The 22,681-nt window shown below is 39.8% G+C and overlaps 1 protein-coding gene across 3 annotated transcripts in view; it reads left to right on the top strand.

Moving 5' to 3' along the window:
* The window catches only part of LOC129732571 (zwei Ig domain protein zig-8-like), an 801,587-nt gene that overhangs the window by 90,484 nt on the left and 688,422 nt on the right, over nt 1–22,681 (top strand). The window contains exon 2 of one of the 3 annotated variants that reach the window (XM_055693546.1): nt 13,442–13,481. The exons of the other annotated variants lie outside the window; for them this stretch is intronic. The gene's annotated coding sequence lies outside the window, so the exon portion shown is untranslated. The remainder of the gene's footprint in view (nt 1–13,441; nt 13,482–22,681) is intronic. 3 annotated transcript variants of the gene reach the window in all.

The following is a 22,681-nucleotide window of genomic DNA, read 5'->3' on the forward strand; positions in this document are numbered from 1 at the left end:
CAATATTCTTTCCCGTTTCGTCTTGCAGCTCATAGCAATTCGTTCCCCGCCTGGAAATAATTGTGCATGGTACATATGCGGGACAAAACTTCGCATTAATGTTGTCTCTGGCTGATGACTGCCGAAAATTTCGTCGATAAACCCGCTGACCAACTGTGTAAACCGGAGCTGGTTTCCTGAAGCGAAGGTTATAATTGTTTGAGCTTTTTTCATGAGCTCGCTTCAAATTTGTCAGAATCGTCGCATAAACTTTTCTATCGACTGTCAACTTTTTCACTGCTCGTTCCTGTTCCGTGAGATCTCTTGTGGTTACATCGTGTCGATCTTCATTTCCGTCAGAGACGATCTCGTGCCCGAACAGTATCCGATACGGCGAGAGCCCGGTCGCTGAGTGTATCGTATTGTTGAGAGTATACTCAACATCTGAGATTTTAGTGTCCCATGCTCTTTGATCCGACTTAACGTAAGCTCGAATACAGGCATTTATGTTTCTGTTTAACCGTTTTACAGGATTGGACTGGCTATGATGCCGTGCATTGGCCCAGTGAACAATACCATAACTATTTAAAAATTCTTTGAACTTTCTGCTCCAGAAACAGCTAGCATTGTCGGATATCACAATTTCCGGTACCGAATATCTGCGGAACCACTGTTCCTGCATGGTTTTGACCACTAACTCTGTGCTAATTTTCTTCATTGGAAATAACATTGTCCACTTTGAAAAAATGTCCATCAAAACAAGTAAATGCGCGTTACCCGTTTTGGACCGTGGAAGCGATTGAAGAAAATCAATGGCTAATACCTGGAACGGTTTTGTAGTAATTCTCCGTTTTCCCATTTCGAGATGTTGAGAAATATTTGCGGGCTTGCACTCTTTACAAGTCGTGCAGTGATCCACAAAACTACGCACGTTTGCTGCCATTTTCGGCCAAAAATATTTCCGCCGCACTTTCTCTAATAATTTTTCATAACCGATATGAAACCCCCCCCTCATGCTCAGTTTTCAAAACCTTCTCTCTCGCCTCCACTGGCAAACATATTTTCCACTCGAAGCAGTAATCGAGCGTTTCCGTTTTAGTAGGAATGAATTTATATAAAGTATTATTCTCTATTTTTAAATCCAGGTGTTCATCAGGTGAATTTTTGACGTTATTATAGAGAGTGGAATACCAGCCGTCCGGTGTCTTCTCCACCTCGATTCCTCAACAGCACGAGAGAGTGCATCTGGAATTATATTGTTTTTCCCGCGTCGGTGACGAATTTCCAGGTCATATGCCTGCAGCTCAATACTCCAGCGACTTAATCTGGATGATGATCTCCATTTGCCTCGCATAATATGCGTCAGAGCTGATGCATCGGTCACGACGACAAAATGTGTACCCTCAATATAAGGACGAAACTTATTGATGGCTAATATTACCGCTAGCCCTTCTTTCTCTGACGCAGCATAAGCTTGCTGGGCCGGAGAGAGCTTTTGGGAAAAATATGCCACTACTCGTTCCCCGTCATCATGCTCTTGGACAAGGATCGCTGCAACCGCTGTATCACTTGCGTCGCTCTGAATTTGAAATGGTAAGCTAAAATTCGGATTTGATGAGACTGGAGCACTTATCAAGCATTCTTTTATTCGAATGAAGGATTGCTTCGCTAAATCATTCCATTTAATCGTTTTAGGTTTATTTCGCAAGAGGTTTGTTAAAGGGTTTGTAAATTCACTGAATTGTGGTATAAATCGCCTGTAATAATTTGACATGCCAAGGAACCGACGGAGGGATCTGATCGACGACGGCCGTTCGTAATTGACAATCGCCTCAATCCTTTCCGGGTTTGGCCTTAGGCCATCGGCTGATAGTATGTAACCGAGATAGGCAATTTCACCCACACAAAACTTAGACTTCTCTATGTTAATTGATAGGTTTGCCCTTTTTAAACGATTTGCAACGTCTTTAAGAGCTTGGAGATTCGCCTCGAACGTTTCGCTTACCACGACTATGTCGTCGAGATAAACGAAAACGTTTGGTTCCAATTCACCATACCCTAGGACCTCATCCATCAGTCTAGCTAATGTGGCCGCACTGTTGACGAGTCCGAAGGGTAACCTGGTGAATTGAAACAATCCTCTCCCGAGCACCGAGAAGGCCGTATATTTTTGAGAGCTGGGACCAAGCGGTATTTGTAAAAATGCTTTGGTCAGGTTAATGGTAGACAAATATTTGCTTGAACCCAACCGACTAAGTATACGGTCTTGGTGTGGGAGTGGATAGGCGTCCGTTTTTGTTCGCTCATTTAAACGTCTCGCGTCTAAATATAAGCGTACTTCCCCTGTTGGCTTTATTACGGGTACTGTACTTTAAGACCATTCGCTTTTACTCTTTTCAATTACTTCTTTTGCATCTCAGGAGATGTCGGGTAGGGAATAATTCTTATTGGAGGAGACTTTTGATACTCCTCTTTCAGTTCGATTTTGTGCGATATCATTGGTGTAATATCTAATACTTCCCCATCCACTGCTACTTTAAACATACCCTTCACCTCCTCTAGTTGTGCTCTCTGTTCTTCAGTGAGATGTCGCTCATGTGTCTCCTCACTTTCTTCGTAAATAATGCTCAGTTCATGTGTTTCAATCGGAACTAAAGGTTGCAAATTGAAAGCTTGCCAAAAATCTTCGTAGCCCAATATTAGTTTGCGTGGTAGCTTTGGAGCAACCAGAGCTGAAATAATGTGACATTGTTCATTGAAAGTAATAGGTACGTTAGCGTAACCAAGGATTTCTAATCTCGAACCAGAGGCAGTTTTCAAAGAAATATTTGACGGATAAACTTTTAACTTCAAATCTTTAAGCAGTTGTTCTGAACCAATTCCGAGAACCGTTCGTTGAGCACCGCTGTCTAAAAGACCGATGATCTCTTTTCCGAGAATATCAACTTTTATATATGGACGTGCATCTCCGTCAATATGTACTAAAAGTTCTTCAACGTCGTGATCTGTTGTATATTCTGCATCTGAAACTGGCTCGAAGCCATTATGCAGTAAATTTGTCGTGACATTTGTCTTATTAGGGGGTATTGAGAATTTGGTATCAGCTTCCCCCATCAAGCTGAGTTCTCCTCGTTTTTTGGACAGTTGGGACAAGTTTTAGTGAGCACCTCCGGGAAACCACAAATACGACAAAATTTGCGATTTGGTTGAGAGCATTCTCTGTAATGATGACCTGCTTCTTTACAGTTATAACAAGTCCCTATCGGTGGACGTTTGTACTGGTTGATCAGCTGTTGTAAAGTACCTTTGCTAGAGCCTTCCATAGCATCCTCGGTAATCACATGTTTTCCCTTACTTTTATCTGGGCTTTCTTTTACTTTTAGATCGCCCTTCTGGTCATTCTTGTGTTGCTTAAATTTGTTTGGAGGGCTTTTAAAATTATTCTCCTCGTCAAAAGTAATTTCCTCAATCTGACTAGGACGAGGTTTATAATTGTTCTCGAACGACCTTTGGAACCTATTCCAATAATTTTCGTCAACGAGTCTACCAAATTTTTTTAGTTGGGAAAGCGATTTAATTCTTTTACCCACCATTGCATTTTTATAGTCACAGCGCATATTTCTCCAAATGATTTCGAATTTCCTTCGATCTGAAATCGGCCGAGTCATAGACTGAAAAAATTTATTCATATCGTGAAAACAATCTCCAAATTTTTCGTTGCGCGCTTGTATGCGATTAGTAGTTTGGATCTCAAGTTGAAAATCGAGATCCGGAGGAAGAAACTCTCGTTTCAGTTCCTTTTTAACTGCGACCATTTGTAGAACTCTCGGTTTTCCATTGCCTCAATGTACCAATCTTTGGCTTTTCCTGTAAATAAGTGAATTCCACTTCGGAAAAGCTCACGGTCTGAAATTTTCTCTGCCATGCTCCTCAACTTTATTTCTCTAAAAAACTCAGTAAGCTTTCGACCATTATCTTTGCCATCGTATTTTAATTTCCATTCCAAAATAGGTACTCTTTTCAAAGATTTACGATTTCTACTTCTCTTTCTGTGTTTCTTTTTCATTTTTCGGTTCGCTTCTTATGAATCAGAAGAGTCTGTTAGTGACGAAAAGCTCGATGCTGAGCCTTCAAATGATGAGCTTTCATCAGATGTTCCAGACGAGCTTATGTACTTCTGCTTATTTCTTTTAAATTTTCTGTATTTTGAAGTTTCAGGTTTTCTCGTTTTTCCTAGCATTTCAAATTGATTTCGTGAATTTGTTTCTGAACTCTCCGAACTTTCATCAACCGGGACATTGACTTTTTCTATCTTAGATTCTTGCTTTTTCTTAGAATCAATTGTATAATTTTCCTTTCTGTCTATCTCTATTTTCAGCGGCTCAGGAAAATCTAATTTTGGTTCCTGTACACTGATTTTCATTTGTTCATTAAGATTTTTAAGTAATTTCTTCAATATTTCTTGTCTTTTCAAATTTTCCCTGGCTTCCGTTAACATTCTTTCTTGCATCTGAATTTCTCTTTCATGGTGTTTTCTCTGTTGCTCTGTAGTTTGTGTCACAAACGCTTTTAAATGTAGTATCAGATCGGCAGGTATTTCCTTATTTTCTTTTTCATATTCCGATAGTTTTTGTAGTATATCTTTAGATCCAGAATCTGCTGATTCCATTTCTTGCTTTCTACTTTCTAATGTTTCTTCTCTTACATCACCATGAATTTCTTCGGCTTCTTCTACCCCCCTTTTTTCGCAAGCAGAGTCCTTTAAATTTTCAATTTCACTTCTTACTTTTTCGATGGCTTTACTTAGGTCGCTTTCCAGCTCATCTGGTCTCGTTAACTCATCATCTCCCACATCTATAATATCTGGGAAATGCTCTGAAAAAGTCTGAGCAATTTTCTTACTAATATTTTGAATTTCAGGCAAATGCCTTTGGGCTTCTCGAGCACACGAGAGTAAATATGTTCTAACTCTGTAGTGTATCAAACGGGTTCTTAACTTTTCTCTCTGACGTTCATCGGTTTTTGGATTGTCTAACAAATTTTTTATTACTAACGATTTTGAGTATATAATTGAAATTTCCGTCGTCACCTCTTTCCAGGTCGGCGAATACGTAACTGCAATACTATGTGAGTCTTTTTCCTGCTTCATTCGATCCTTTAATCTCCTTCTCTTAACGCTCTCATGTTCATTCATTGAAAATGATACATTCCGTATAAGTAGTTCATGTTCTACTTCATCTGTCGACAACTGTGAAACATTTAAATTCCTATATAACGCCTGTATGTTCATTGTGGCATACAACTGGTTTGAATGAATTGATGGAAAACGCTTGAGTGAACGGTAAGTTTTTTTATTTTATTTTCATGAAGGAATTTGAATAAAACTTCATCAGGATAAATACATTCACTATGTTTCGATTACAAGGTTGAATCAAGACCCATTAAAAAAATCTTCTTCTTTTATAATATCACACGACAGTAATTCCCCGCTATTTGGTGAATTAACAAACTTAGCTGGCTTACTTTTGAGGATGTACGCGCACTAGTAAGCAAAATTATTCTCAAATAAATTCCGTGAAAAAACGTGTTCTCGTATTAGCGGTGACCCACGTTACCTTTCACCACTTTGAGCAAATTTAGCGATTCCTAGCTTATTTTCCCTATCTAAGGCACTCTTTGGACTTCTGATCGGTTTTGTCTTTTAGTTGGGCGCCATTTGCTATCTCTCTACGGTCGGAAGGACCAGCTCAAATCACCCCAGTCCCTGGTCGTACCTCTGGGGACTATCCGGGGCTGGGCTCCAAAGGCCTCTTTTGATGGCTAGCACGAGCGTGAGTTTCGGAGGCTCAAGGTCGGCTTTGGGACATGTGACACCAATCGGAAGCCAAATACGGTCGTCTATAGCTATTATTTTATTCTGACTTACGTTGTGTGAGTGTATGGTGTGTAAAAATGCGCTGTGCCGGCCGGCTGATGCTGGATCTGGTTGGGTTGGGAAAACTACGTCGTGGTGGCTCTTGGTCGTTCCTCACTGGGTCTCGGAGCTGCTTCGTCGTACAGGAGTGAATTCGAATGGGCACACTACCCCGGGAACTGAGTTGGCTCAGTCTCTAGACGGCTTTTGGCTTCCTAGCCACGCGGATAGATATGGCAAAAATCCTCCAATAATGGGTCCTGATGGTTGGGGGCGGAGGAGGAGAAGCTAGTATATTGGCGGATTTTACGTTGCTTTATTTGTTCCTACCTGATTCACCAGTTAGGCTAACGTAGCTATTTTAATTTTTTTCTCCACTTGGATTCGTACGAAAAACTTCTTTACTTCGATTGGAACTTTCTCTTCACACGGTCTATCAACGAATGACTTTCCAATGTAGCTTCTATACTCTCTATTCCTTTGTTTTCCTCTCCTCCCTCTTCTACCCCCCTTTCTACCCGTATCTTTCCTCCTCTTTCTATATATCCAACAGCGTTTCCGGTTTCCCAATCCAGCAATGTTTCAAGAGTGTTTTGTGTCTAGTGTGTTAACAAACATTCAATTTATCCTTAAGCTAATCTTAGACCGTACATAAATAATTATCATGCCTTTTTTTTAATACTACCTCCTAACATACCTTATCTAATGATCATTAAACATATATGACGGGAATTCAGACATTGATGACGACATTAAATTTTAGTACTAACAAGCCTATCATACCGAACAGCAGTATGCCTTGTTTCTCGCTGGTTGCTCGTATGTGGTATATGGGGTAAAATGTGTAAACGGTAACAATATACACACACATTGTTTATATCGTTACCATACCATATATTTAAATGTTCCTATCGTCTTTATAAATGGACAAAAATGGTCAAAACATTGAATAAAAACTCAAACTCATTTTTTTCAAGTTTTCCCGATAACATATTTTAAAACCACTTTCATTTGAAAGCTTAGACCCTAAACTACCTTTTGGTGAAGAAAAACCCGAGGTGCATTAAAGTTGCATAATATTCCGTTTCTGACACGGCGTGTGCCATAATGTATACGAAGCAAACCGTTTCATCTATTTTTCCGCCGTTGATATTATTCCTCACGCGAAAAAACACGTTTCCACACCGCCTCACCTTCACTATAGCATCGGCCTTGTTCTCGTGAATCATAAACACCTGAAAGCCCGCTCGGATTTTTGTCGAAGGATGTTACGCTGTGAAGGCTGTCATTAGAAACAGTTTGGAAGAACCACAGACACAAGGAAATGAAAAATACAGCTTGTTTGGCATTGCAAGTGTGCGTTGTCGTCAGTGGTTGTCGGCCTGTGTACTGAACGTATGAGCAGTACTGAGAGCTGATGAGGGCCGAATTTGTTTAAAATTCGCTGTCACGAAAAGACAGTACTTCTCAGCAGCTGGATAGGACATATGAGTCCTTCCAATTAGTTCGTAGGTAGCTTTAACCCAGGCCATACCATCAGGGCAATTTCGAATAATCTGATGAATTGCACTATACAGGCGCTCGCTCTCGACTTTTCGACCGGTTTTGTGGTTTTGAGGAAAAATTCCCAAGCTAAGTTTTTTTTTACGAAATTATTCTGAGTAGCGTATAACAGGACTTGGCCCTTGGGATGTTTGGATTCTGCTCAAACCGGCATGCGCAGGAATCTTGGCCAGAGAGCTACAGAAGACAAAAGTGTAGGTATCAGCCATACAAGAGGTGCGTTAGCCTAAAACCGGAGAACTTTAATTCCGGGCGATTGATCCGACCGCGGGCGCTTCTACCACATTGACCATGATGCGTAGAACATGGTGTAACGATTTGGCCAAAAATGTAGGCGCGGGGTGAGGAAGCGTTTTTTCACTTTCCTCGCGCTCTACTGCATCGCCGTTCATCCGAGTGTCGTTAGCTTGGTACAGCTCTTCCATCGCTACGCGATCTCGGTCCTCTAGCTTCTTCCTACGGAGGACAGAGTTTTAGCTGTTCCGTGTCTGTCGGTATCGTTCCACGTTCGCTCTCGTACGGTGTTGCAGCATTCTCGCCCGTGCTGCATTCTTCTCCTCGACTAACCGTTTGCATTCGCTGTCAAACCAGTCATTTCTAGGATTCGGGGCCCTTGTACCTAGTAGCGCTACAGCAGTGCTACCTATGGCGGATCGGATGATCCTCCAGCCATCTTCAAGGTTAGCTGCGCCAAGCTGCTCTTCCGTGGGTAGCTCTGCCTCCTACAGCTGCGCGTATTACTGTGCAGGCTCGGCGTCCTGCAGTTGCTCAATGTTTGGTCGCAGCTTTCGACTTCGGCGGGTGTTAAACACCGTCGATAGTTTTGAGCACATGCACACAGCTACTAGGTAGTGGTCAAAATCTATATTCGCACTGCGGTAGGTGCGAACGTTGGGGGAAAGAAGGGGGAAGAAGGTTCTTCAGACTACCATACCATGGGAGGCCGCAAAGTTTACGCACCGATGGCCGTTATCATTAGACACGGCATGCAGGCTATCTGGTCCGATTACCGGTCTGTACAGTGCCTCCCGTCCTACCTTAGCATTCATGTCCCCAATGACGATTTTCACGTCCCGTCGCGGGCAGCTATCGTAGACCTGCTCCAGCTGCGCGTAGAATGCTTTCTTCTCGTCGTCGGGTCTTCCTTCATGTGGGCAGTGCACGTTGATGATGCTGTAGTTGAAGAACCGGCCCTTTATCCTTAACTTGCACTTCCTTGCGTTGACCAGCTGCCACCTCATCACGCGTTGGCGCATCTTGCCTAGTATGAAGCCGGGTCCAACCTCGCTGGTGGTGCCACAACTCTGGTAGAAAGTAGCCGCCCGGTGCCCGCTTTTCCATACCTTCTGTCCTGTCCAACAAAGTTCCTGCAGCGCTACGACTTCGAAGTTGCGTGGATGTAGCTCGTCGTAGATTATCCTGTCGCATCCTGGAAAGCAGAGCGATTTGCAGTTCCATGTCCCAAGTTTCCAATCGTAGTCGTTATTTCGTTGCATAGGTCCATGTCGATTGTTCCGATCCGTATTATCTCTTACGTTGGGAGCTCAGTAGTCGCAAGGTTACAAAGTCTGCTTCGGTAAGTGGGTGGTCGTGGGTTCGCATCTTAGTAGAATCAGGCCATTTGGTTGTCAATGGACTTTAGCATGGGTTCATTCTCAGGCTCCCACCACGTACCCTTCCCCCAATTTGAATCCTACAATACCTCTGCACAGTGGGGCGACTCCATACAAAGGCTGGCCAAGCAAAAAAAGTGTCGATAAATGCGACAAAAACTTGGTATTTACATGATTTTGGGGCGCTGAACACGAATTTGGCATCCATTTTTCGTTTGGGGCCGTCCATGAAGCACGAAACCCAATTTTAAATATTTTTGGCACTTTTTTCCTTTTTTATAGAATTATATGATCTTTGACCACAAGTAGTGCCACCGGGCGTCCTCCCAATTGAAAAAAAAAATACGCAATTTATGGATGACCCCTCGAACTAAACAAATTTTGCCTAAATATATATATTTTTTTAAATAAACTAAAACAACATAAGTAATACAAATTAATTACAAATTGAAAAAGTCATCATCTTCCGCTGTGATCGCTTGAATCTTGTGTTGAATTGTTTCCAGAAAATTTGAAATTCATTATACTTATCAGTAGGAAAAAATTCTTTAGCTGCAATTTGCATTTATTCTAGTGTTTTTCGATTTTTCATTGTTTTATATATATGTTGTCTTTTTAATCCGGTTTCTATGGTTGAAAGAGGACATTTAAATACATGTGTAAAACCATGATTTGACAACTTACTAAACATTGAATTAGGTGGTGCCACTGAAGTTGAAGGCTCCATAATAAAATCTAACGAATTTATGAATTTGTAAACCAAGACACTGGAATGACACAACGTTCTAAATGAATCCGAAAAGATGCGGAGGGCGACGAATGTTCTTTGTTTTTTTTCTCATAAATTAAAATGTGTGCTTAACTTTTGTGTGCAAACTAGTGCGAAGCAAAAGCAATCTTCGAACGGGCTATTGTTAGCCGGAGTTTGATGGTATGAATTTGCTGCTAGTATTTGACACTTCAATCAGTTTAGCGAAATTCATGATCATAAATTGAAAAGGGCTGAATGTTTTTAATGTTGTTTCAAATTTGCAGAAAATTATAAAGTTTGACATAATTAAAATTTCATAAAGATTTGTTAACTGTTTTCTTGTTTAACACTTATTTTATAACTTTTCATTGATAAATTTTGTGATTTTTGCCCAAATTTATATTTCATCCTTACGGATTGAGTACGATATCATAAATTTCCATTAATGGGGTATCATGGTTATGATTAAAGTTAATCCTGGATGAAATTTCAACTTTAAAAATAAAAACTAACAAAATCTGTTATCGCTTTTTTCACTAAAATGACAATTTGCGCAGTTTTGCGCAGCAGCGGACAGTATGCATTTGAAAGCTTACGTTTTTACCTAAATTTTGAATGTAGTCACAACCGTGGCAAACTGCGGCAACTAAACTTTTAATCTACTTTTCTACAAAAAATCACATTTTTTTAAATTTTTTTTTGGTGTCAGGCCTACTATAACCAAATTTTACAATATCTAATGAAAAGAGTTTGTTTTGCACAATATTTACAACAACTTTTCCTTTGACGTCGAAAAAATCCAAGCTATCATTGAAGCTACAGAGCGTTCCAAAGTAATGTATCTTTTTTCAAAAAAAAAGACAAAAAACGCCAGTTCGCCAAGCTTTGAAAAGTCATAAAAAATTTAAATTTCATGATATTGCGCCCAAATTTTGGATTTAGACACTTGAATGTTATAGCAATAAAGGAAAAATATTATGACACAGCTAACGAAAAAAAAATTTTTTGGCTGATGGCCAGCGATTCCCCACTGTGCTCTGTTGACTCTCCTTCTAACAAAAATAAGTCCCTATTATAATAAAACTGGTGTGAGTAACATATGAAAGTTCTCTCCAGGGAATTGTAGTTAGGCGATATTGTTAGGATGGACAGAGGCTCGGTATAGTAGAGCAGAGTAAGCTTGAAACGGAAAGGTATAACTTACACACAAGCACGGATATGAATGATCAGCGTATCACTTACTTCAATTGTGATACTGCTAATAATATGAAGTGCGAAGTAGGGTTTGCACTATTCCCGGGAATTGATTTCCACGGAAACGGGAATGAAAAATCGAATTTCCCGGGAATTCCCGGGAACCGGGAAAGGAAAAAATTCTTAGCAAAAACAAGATATCAAATATAGTTTGTTTATGAAGATATCAAACAATCGTTCACGAATTAAAGAACAAAACTTATTCAAGCTCAAGTTCAGAAATTCATGATCGATTTTTATCGCAAATGTTAGAAGAGTAGGTTTCAGGGTTTTTATGCCGTCGAACAATCGCTTCTGATCCGCTGACAATTTTTCGTCAAGCCCAAATAATGTAATTTCTTTCTGTAAAATTTTGCTTAAGATCGCTGAATAACCGCTGGTGTCTGATTCCTAAAATACTTCTGAATCACCGATTCCAGCTCTTGCCACATTTCATCAAAAACTGAAGTGTACAATACCTTTAGTTTGTTGAAGATAAAGCTGATGTTAGGCAGGCAGGTTTTAGAGCTTTTGAATGCCTACGTAATTAATGTGTTATCGCGGCCACGAACCGAGTTGCACTTACTGAGTTTTATTAATTTATTTATTTCTGGTCGCATTGATTTAAGGGTTTTAATTTTTTATCAATTTACAGATTTCAAAAATTGTTGTCGATAAACCAAGAAAAAATTCAAGCAACTATCTTAGTAGTGAACTAACTAGCGAAAAAGGACATTAGACGAAGCAAATATTTGCTTAATTTTTCGTTTACTGAATAAGACAGTATATATTTATGACAAATAATTTAAGCAAATAATTTCATATTACACGGCAAGCAAATGTTGATCGTCATTTCAAGCAAATATTTGCTTATATAATGCACACCTTGAAGCTGCTTTAAACTTTTAAAACGTAGTTTTGCGTTTTGATACGATATTTAGTTTTATTGCAATATTTTATGGAAAATTTTTCGAGGGGCTCGGGAATCCCGGGATCCCGGGAATCAAGATTTCTTTTCCCGGGATCCAGGAATCCCGGGAAAAGGTAATTCCTGGGAAATTGTTTCCGGGATTGCAAACCCTAGTGCGGAGTGCAGAAAACACCTGGGCAATATCACAATAGATCTAATCTCTGGTCGCAGTAATGAGTCCACACAGAGAAAAAAAATCTCTTACGTTGTTTGTAACATGTTGTTTTCCGGGGTGGCTCGTTGAGCCTTCCCCAACCCCCTGTCTCGCCCAGGGACCATCGTGTCAGCTCAGTTTAGAGTCCCACGCTGCCACCAGGACGTTGATCAGCCGCCCCTAACATGAAGATCAGACGCTGTTTCGAGCCGCAGCGAAGCATTTCCTCTACCGCCGGAATATGGTTTATGCGCCAATGATCGCGTCGCACCTTCCAACTTAGCTATTGTCGGATGACAACATTGCCCAGGCAACATCAATCAGTTGTATCCATGTTTCAACCAGCAGTCTAGTGTAATCATATGACTCGTGGAGGTCTGATATAGGAGCTTGTGAGGATCGAATCATGTTTGACGCTCCTTCCAGGTTGTTAACTCACCATTTGATGCCCCGCGGTCGAATCTACCGCCCGGAATTAATATTCTCCGTTTTTTTACCAACGCGCATTTTTGCCTTCCCAGCTCCCATTCCAAGAGACCCGGCGTGCCGGTTTGAGCAGAATCCTAACATTCCAAGTGCCAAATTTCCAATCGTTTTCCTTTTTAGTGTGCCTAGGTCTCTAACGATTGTTCTGATTTGCATTATTCTCTAGATTGTTTGCAATCTACCTTACTAGGGCAACGATGCTCAGTGTCACGACGGGGCTGCCGTCTTATACGCATACAATCAAGTTACCACCGAGTCACCATTCTTCCTTTGGTTGCCAGGATCCCAGTCGCGTGAAGATAGGGTTAAAAGTTGCTGGGGGTATGCTTTGGACCATACTGGGATCTATTTTGAGCAAAATAGTACGGGTACGGGTTACTGCAGGTACACACTGCCCAACCGTTTACCAACCTCTTTTTTAAATCGATTTAGGTACGAAATTTATCAAATCTAACTAACGCAAAAATATCGTTCACGAACGAAGAAATTTACTAATTTGAAATAGTTACGAATGATATTCAGCGCAAGTGGTAAGAGTCGTCATGTTGGGTACACGCTCTTACGGGAGTATCCATATCAGGATAATTTTTACTTCTACACGCACAGGTTTCAATTTTAAAAATTAATCATAGGGGGCTGCAATTATTTCGCAGCATTTTTTCACACTGTTTAATTTTTTTAAATTGTTTTCAACTCTAATCCGCAATACCTCAGCTTTCTTTACCTGATAAATCTAGATACATACTAGTTTAATTTGGATTTTTATTTCTTTTTTCAGGTAAGCCGAGTGCATCTAAAGACGTCCACATTCATTTGAGGTGAACAGAATAATATTTGCTTCCAAAAAACCGAGTTGGAGTAGGGGTTCAGATAAGTAAGATCTTTCGAATAATTCGATTATTAGATCAAGGCAGTGGATCTAAATTAATTGTATTTTTACCGCGCAATATATCCACGTTAGTTACATTTATTTTACACTCTTCACTGAATTCATGATAGACGCCTGGTACAAATTAGATGACGTTAAAACATCCAACAATTTATGTTGTTCCAATATTACTTTCCTTCCTGCAGAGTCAAACATGTAACGTTGATTTCCTCCTTGTGTGTGTGCCAGAAAGCAACAAAAATTAAACGACTGCAAGATAGCATCATGATTATCATTTATGAAGCTATGTCTTCCGTGAATTTTCACCTCATCCCAGCCATCCTAATATTCTCGTTCACTGTGGGTTGCAAGTGCTGTGCAAATTGCACCGTGAATGACCGTTCGGTACGATAGGGGACTCGTAGTTGTGCTCTTGCATGCACATAAAACCGAAAAATTTCCATTATAATGAAAAAGTAAAAAAAAATGCATCTCAGTTCAGTACATGTCATGATATTTTATTCAAATGAATTGTTTGATGTTTTTGTTTCAGTGATGTTTGCGTTGTGCTTTTTTCCGGTTTGCAGGCATAGAAAAGCAGAGAGCAAAAAGCCTCCGATAGCAGCGTGCATTCAGCTTCCCAGCAAACGGTATGCGCTTGTAGTTCGGGTGTACGAATATATACGGCAAACGGGGTACGGTCGTATGCAAATCAACAGCTGAACCTATAGCTTAGGAGGTCAAACTATACGATGACAAGTGGCACGAATTCGTAGATTTAGAGTAGATGCACGGTACGATGCATTTGGCAATTGCGAAAACTGTGGAGGACTCAACGCACTGAATCATGTTCAGCTGGTTATTATGCAGGATTTTTTGTTTCATAGTCATTTTATTCCCACGTCATAAATTCGACCTTGGATAGCCACACATTTCTAAAAGTTCCATTAAAATTTAAAAGAGGCGCTTAGAGTGTAGCTTAGATACCATTTAGAATACGTTGTACGATTATTTGAGGACGAAAGACGTGAACCAATTTGTCGTATGCTTTTTTACTTGTATCTCAAAATGTTTAACATTTTGTTCCTGGCAATAGTTGTTTTATTTGTTCATGTACTTCATCACGTACTCTATCTCCAAGTAGATAAGTAGTGACCAAAAAAGATTATTGTAAGCCTTTGATTGCAGCGCTTATTTCGAGAGCTGAAGTGCGTGAAAAGCTGTCTGCTCTGATTGCTGTTTGGTCGGCTTTGGTTTGGTCATGATGGCTGTCGGTGATTCGGGGAAAAGTGACATTCAGTATTAATAACTGTCACTACACTCGGAAGATATTTCACTCGGCACGTGATCCATTGGCGGATCGTAACATTACTCTAAGGAAATTGTAACGCTTTGGATGTGTCACACAGTTGCGAGCAGCGGTGGTATCATTGATAGGAAGCTAGCAAGACGACAGGCCAGCTAAGCTCTACGGAAGATGGCGAGGACTTCTGTTTTGTTGTGATTCCGTCCTCGTTTCGAATTCTGCGCCGGTTTCCATTATGTCTGGAAACCACCGGCGAGAGAGCAATTTATACGTTTGGGTAATTGCGCTTTACGCGGTAAAAAGTAATTGTTTGTCATTGCTTGTCCGCTAGTAATTACCTTAATGGAAAGCGGCGGTAATTCTGATGGACGTCAGCGTCAAATGTTATCGTGTTCAGCGAGTTGAAAAGAAATGTTGTGGGTACTTCGTAGTTGGAAGTTGTTTGTTTTAATATATTCACTACATTATAATCTGACATGGCGAATTCGGTATTGTGCACGTTTGAGGTCTAAGAAAAGTTTTATTAAATTTTTGCGAGTCTAAATTTCTGTGCGATTGATTCAACGAGGATAATGTACGTGTTTAAGGATCAGTTTCACGTATAAAAACTCTTAACGAATGAATGAATATCTCATAACGGCGAGATGGGTTTTCAAAATTAAAATTTAAAACATTGACGTGTAACGGTAACGTGTACGCATCAACGTGAATTCGTACTCCGAATCGCTTTTTTTTTCAATACTATAATACGAATAGTAATAATAAATACTTATTGATAATTTAATGATAATTTACATCTTCATCTCTTAAGTAAGATAAAGCCTGTGCACGAGAAAAACGCATCGGACAAACGTGTTCGCCAAAAAATTATTTTAAGCCAGATTTTCTTTAAACTTTCAGGGAATGATCAATACATATGGATTAAGTTTTGGCATAACTACCCACTTTATTCAATTTCCTCTCCATCGCTGAAAGCCCTTAATAACCCTCATTTTATTTTGTGCAATATTGGAGCCGACCTTCTTGGTCACTTTCATTCATTCTTCCTTCAACTCCAACTCTTAAACACCTTGGATGATTTTCGAACTTTGGACTTCATTATGACCCAAAGTCTTTCCGTTGGAAGAATCTCTGGTGAATTTGGGAAGTTGGCGGGTTTTGGTACAAAAACGAAGAACTCAAGCCCCGGTATCTGCTTTGCGTCTGCCTTGATGTAGATTTCGTCATCCATAACCACACACATCGGTTTCGTTACCCACTCTCGATACAGCTTCCTTGCGCGAGATTTGGCCACCGTGTTTTGTTGATCACGCCGGTGGATGCCCATTTCGTTCCTTTTGTTGTACATTACAAATTCTACTGTTACTATTGCGACGGCAAACCAATTATCGATCTAATGCCGAATCCAGAATATGTCGCCATGCCACTCCGTCTTGGACTGCCATCCTCTAGTAGCCTCTAACACCTATGACACGGACATCCTCGTCGACAGCACACATCCAATGAGTGTGGGTTCTGTCCAGAAGTCGACGGTCTCTATCTATTCCTGCTGAATAAAATTTTTCCATCCGCTTGACTACGTCCGCTGATCTGTATGGTTCATGCGTCTGTGCCAAACACCATTTTCCAGTTTGCCACCAAGGATTGAATGCAAAATTTTACGCTAAAAAACATCAAGAGCTAGCCAAACAGCAACTTCTTATGTTCATGCTTCATGGCCATAAAGCCACCGGGAGAATCAATGTGTGAGTGCTAGTGTTGTACGGGTTTGCAGGCTGCGGGACCTCAGCTGGTTACGCAATCTGTAGAAGTAGCTATTTGCGGCCGCTATCGACCTCGTTATTATACGGGTAACCTCATTGTCGCACGTCACCAATTTACCTTGGTAAATAAATTTGTCGACTACTTTAAATGATTCCCCATCTGTCATCACCGCAGCACCAACATCCGACGGCCACGATGTATATCGGTTCGGCAGGGTTGATGACAAGCCCTATACTCGCACCCTCCCTCCTGATAGGTCCAAAGGCCTTTCTTAGCGCTCTACGGTTAATACCAGAGATGTCGATATCGGCCGCGAAACCTAGGAGCATGTGAGACTTCGCCATGACAGTCCGTCACCCTGCTTCAAACCAATAGATGGTCCCCGTGGTTCTGTGGTTAGCGATGTCGGTCGGCCAGCTCTCCCACACGGTTGTGATATCAGGTTCGATTCCCGATCTGGTCGAGGATCTTTTCGAGCTGGAAATTTTCTCGACTCAGCACTGGGGCACGGTGTATCGTTGTACTTATCCTACAATATGCAAAATGTGCCGGAAACAATATCGATAACGAATTCTCTCAACTTAATCTAGTTGATCGAGACCGCATTAGCCCCCCAGGCTAGCGTGCGATATTGTTTTTTGTTTTATTAGATGGTCAGGAAAGCGTCTGACATCTCACCGGCTGCTTTGACGTTTGACATGAAAGCATCAAGGGTGGTACGAATCAGTCTAACTAGTTCTGCTGGAAAACCATGTTCGAGCATTATCTGCCATAACCCGTCACACTTTACTGAGTCGTACGCTGCCCTGAAGTTCAAAAATAAATTATGAGTCTGCAAGTTGCATCCTCGAGAATTTTTCGCAAGATAAACTTTTGGTCCATAGTGGAGCGTCTCCCACGAAAACCACATTGATACTCCCAAACAAATGTTTCCTGCAACGGTCTTAGTTTGTGGAACAGGATGCGGGATTGAACTTTGTACACAGTATTGAGAAGAGTCCAGATCTACAGTTGTAGACCAGCCAGTCTGAGGGTAGTTCTTCATCAGACCACATTTTCAGCATGATCACGGTACAGCTATTCGCTCGCACTTTGGATAGCTTGGATGGGAATGCCGTTCTGTTTTTCTCTCTTTGTCCATGAATGAGATCAACCATCCTTGTCTACCCATCCTTGTCTAACAGCTTGTCCATCATTCTCAATATCAATCCTGCTGCTTTCGACGATTTATTTTGCCGTTCAACAGCGGTTCAAGTTTCCCTCCCTATCATTGCTCATGACAGGGGCGTACACATTTCGGTTCCTGATTCTGTTAAACTATACAAAAACTAGTTGACCCATAGTGGCTAGCCACTTTTAAAATGCAAGCTGGACTATTACTTGGACTGACTACAAATACTGGTATTTATTCTAAAATGATGATGTTTCTTCAAAACACTGGAGTTTGGAATCAAGATTCAACTATGACAATTCGACAATTCGATGCAGATGATCAACGCTAATTTGAAACTCAAATGTTAACCTTAACTGTGAGAAACATCCTTCTTTCAGTGTGTCATGAAAATGCTTGGATTGATCGTTTATTTGAAGACGAATGAATATCTTGCCTCCCATACGGAACCACTGCACAGAACATTTTTCTCCATTATTTAACCATTTTCGAAAAAAATTCTAATGATTTATTGATTTTCGTTTAAGCTGTATAATTTAAATAAGAGTTTCAATTGTATGATGTTACATTTCAAGCAAAACTTACAAAACAAACAAAAACAAATGTGATTGAGAAAAACATAACAATTTTCAAAATAGTTGCCTACGATACTGAACTACTCCAGAAATTATTCACTCGGGCAAAAGTTTGCCTCCGTACTTTATAATAGTCATGGCAAAGCCTAGAATAACTGGGTACTGGTTCCTAATCATTATTGGGTAGTTCAAATCACTCTGTGATACTCCGGTATAACCTCACACATTATCAATTTTGCGCATGAAAAGCCTGGCCCCCACGTTCCCTCGTTCCTGGTTTTAAATTTGAAATGTGTGGTGTAAGCCTTAAATGTGTATAAGGTTTTCAACGGTAAATACGCTAAGGTCTTTTTACGCAGAGTTCGGAATCAACGCGTTTTTTATGCGCATTTCGGATTCTACGCAGATTTTGCAGAATAGTCGTTTTTGTCGCGGATTTTTTTTAATGGCATTTAATTTTGAAATCGCTTATTTGGAATGTCTGAGGATCGTTCGTTTTACATTTTTCCTTGATGTTCAGCTCAGTTCGTAGGTGAAAATAACACTATTTATCAGAAATGGTTCAAAACCTTTAGCAAATTAAGTATTCTACGCGAATTTCGGAATTTAAGCGGGCTTTTACGTCGATTTTGGAATTTGTCTGGTACTTTTTTTTTTTGACAAATCAAATGCTTGGTTTTTGTAGGATAGTACCTATGTTGGATTTTAGAAAAATCGAAAACTATATGCCGATATTTCAAACATTCTAAAATAAAAACCGTTAATCAAATTTGACATCATGTTTCAAAGTAATGACAAATAGTGTAAGCTTATACTGTATCTGTATTTAAAAAGCAATGACATAATATCTTATTATTTAATAACGTATTGACTGGTGATATTTTTACATCCCGAAATCATCTTCTTCTGTCTTCAGCGAAGCATTATATTTTTGGCGGTTTTTGTCGATGCAACTGGATCAGAACATTTAGCCACGTGCGAATAATAACACGTGTGCCCAAGAAAGTAAAAACTCAGTTCACTCTGATTTCCTCACGATTCAATGGGTCCGTATCAGGCGAGAGGTGATGTGTAGAGGACTAAGCGGAATCAATGGTAACTTGTAGTTGCTACACATAAAAAATAACAAACTTTGGTGTACCTCAGGTTCATAGTTTGCTAGGAAAGAAGACAGTTTTAGTAACTTGCGTTTGGCGTGTGCGTAACCACTGACAGCTTACGAAACTATATATATTCTGATGATGATGATGCAGAATTTCCTCGCATTGTACCTCGAGAAACAGCCCTCCGCCTCCGCAAGAGCACGTTTACTATGCTGATGATTCTTCCGGCGATTAAGTCCCTTTTCTACGGAGTGTCACAGCCGTAGCCAACATGTGATCTCTGGCGCGGTTCTGTTGATATGTTTCCATTGTTCGTTCAGATTTCCTCCAATCCGTTCATCAATTTTCTGCGGATACTCAGCAGCCACTTCTCCAGTTCTTAATCGTTGGATGTTTAACCGAATCTTCCTCGTTGTTCATTTCAATACGCTGGACAGCCGTGCACGAATCTTGCTTACCACGAGATCGTGATCCGGATCAACGATTGTTCGTCTGAACGACCTAACGCTCGTAATGTCTAAAACATATCGATCAGAACACGGTCGATCCGAGAGTAAGCTACCCCATTTGAGTGCGTGCAGGTATTCTTTTTAATATTCCGGCGTGCAAACAAGTACTAGATAGCGATACCTCTGGCTGCGGCGAAATTGATAAGCCTCAGACCATTACCGTTTGCACGGTGCTCCCACAGACCGTTATTATTAAAAAAATGCACCAAAGAATCTGAGTATACCATTCGATTCGTTATGACGTCCAGAATGTCTGGTCGAAATTTCAAAATCATCGTACGGTACATTTTTGAATAATGCCCTTTTGAAGGTTGTGAAGTACAAAAAAGTGATATAAAACCGACGAAATACTCATTATAAGGCACGTTTTTCAACCAACATTTTATGAAATAACTTCTAAAATAGTTTCTACACATTCCAAGGGTTATATTTCAAGACATTAACAAAAAGATTTATCTGAAAATCCCACAGTGCACAGTGGTCTGAACTCGAAAAATCGTGATCGTCCTAGATTTGACTGTGAAAAATCGATTTCATGTACTCAATGTCTTCAGCAAAATTGACCACCAAATTTGACTGCTTCGAGGCTTTACTTCCCGAAGTCCAATTAAGCTAAAATTTATCATGTGAAGTTTTTGCAAAACAACCAAACCAAACTTTAGAACTCTATCGTAAATGAAATCCGAAATGTCGCTTTGCATTGAAACCCTAATCAACTATCAAAAAATGGTAAAAATAAAAATTATTCAGGTTGGTGCAAAATACAAAATAAATTAAATCGATAAGACTAAAAAATTGCCACGAGCGGTAACTATATTATTTTTTATCATATTTGAAGAAGAAGAAGAATTCGAGATTAAGAAGGAAGTCTTTTATAAAAGACTTCAGCGGGTATGATACAAAATTTTTACTATTAAATACGTTCACGTGGATTTCAGAATAAACGCGTTTTTTCATGCGGATATTTGTTATTTTTTGAATATCAATTTCCATTTTGCGGCTACTGCTCTGAAAAGCTGGATATGAATATAGAATCGCCACGTAATTGAGCCGATTCTCAACAATTGCACTATTGGAATAGTTTTTGATTAGGCATAAATCAGAAAAACACTTCTTTCGTTACTGAAAGCCTGGTATTGATTATTCAGGGAAAGAAAACGAACAAATTCGAAAACAATTGGAAAATCACACTTTTCTCTGAAAACAACTGTACATAAATCTGTAGATTTAAAATCTCTCTCTCAACGATATCCATAGAAAAAATATCGCTCGCAACATTACATTTGTTTTTGGTTTTGTCCGATCGTTCCGTGTGAGTAAGTACCCACAGGGATAATTTCCGAATGGGTACTACTACCCATACTACCCACATGAACCGCTGGCCCTGCAACTGATAGACTCGCACAACTTGTTCTGAGTTTTTGCCTGATTGAATGCACAAATATTCTTCGGGACGGTACGTCGTCACATCACGCAGAAACAAACTAGGTAGGAAAAGAATCCGGCAGCTATTTTTACTAAAATATTGGCTCAAATAAATGTTCCAAAACTAGAAAAATTGTAGAACCAGCCTTTTTTGTTACTACACTTTAAATTTTTCAATTAGAAAGAAAAATATAATAAGAAAATAGAAAAACAAATTGCAAAATTTAGTTTGTATTGTTCTGATTTAGTCAAATAATTTCCAACATGCATAAAAGTCTTCATTTATAATTTTTTCATCTAAATAACGCTCTCGAAAAAACTGTCAACTTTTGTTCCCGGCCTTCGGATCGGACTCCGGACCGGAACCGGAACGAAGCCAATCGGACCGGACCCAAATCGGACCGGAACGAACTAGTTCCAATTTTTTGCCGGACCGGAACGCGGACCCAACGTTTTCGTTCCGATGTCGAACACTACACTGAAAATATATTTTAGTTTATTCCACGAAAACTTGTGTATCATTTACAAAACCTTTTGTTGTTTTCTGCAACGAAACCAATGCGTAATAAATATAAGGGTACTTTCGTCAGAACTGTCAAAGTACGTGTTCGTATACGTAACGAAAGGTTTTGAAAATGAACGCAATCATTCGTACAAACAATGCTGCCTAATGTAAATAGTACGAAAAATTAGTAAACCTACGCAATAACAAATACATTTCACGAAATTTTTTGTTCGTTGTTATCCACGTTCGTACGAAAGTACATCCGTGAATTGTACAAGTTATGCGTAATGTTGCAATTCTATTCGATAACTTGCGATACGAATATTTTATACAATCAACAAAAGTGCTGTTCAATCTACGAATTCTATGTTTACGAAACGTGCGTGCAGAGAATAACGAAAAAATATTTTTAGTGTAGTTTTAATGAAGAACCTTGTGAAGAACTCGATTTTTGATTGGTATAGCAATTAAAATGCAACGTCTAAGCAACATTTTCCCAAATTTTCATAGAGATTTGAGCAATAAGGACACACTTAGAGCTATAAGAAGAGTTCTTCTCACGGTCCCATAAGCTAAACTTGAATCTTTATACGCGAAATGGTGTTTTACTGAAAAATTACTCAACCTATTTTTTCATGTTTCTTTTTTCGAATCGGTCATCGGTTCTTGAACGATCTTTTTCTAATGCACGAAGTTAAACTTTGTAATTATTACAATATTTAGCACTCAAACCATCGGAGTTAATCTTCTCTTAGTCACTACTAAGTCATGTCTACTGGTAATACACAAATA

The sequence above is a fragment of the Wyeomyia smithii genome, chromosome 3 (assembly GCF_029784165.1).
Source record: "Wyeomyia smithii strain HCP4-BCI-WySm-NY-G18 chromosome 3, ASM2978416v1, whole genome shotgun sequence".
NCBI classification, from domain to species: Eukaryota; Metazoa; Arthropoda; class Insecta; order Diptera; family Culicidae; genus Wyeomyia; species Wyeomyia smithii.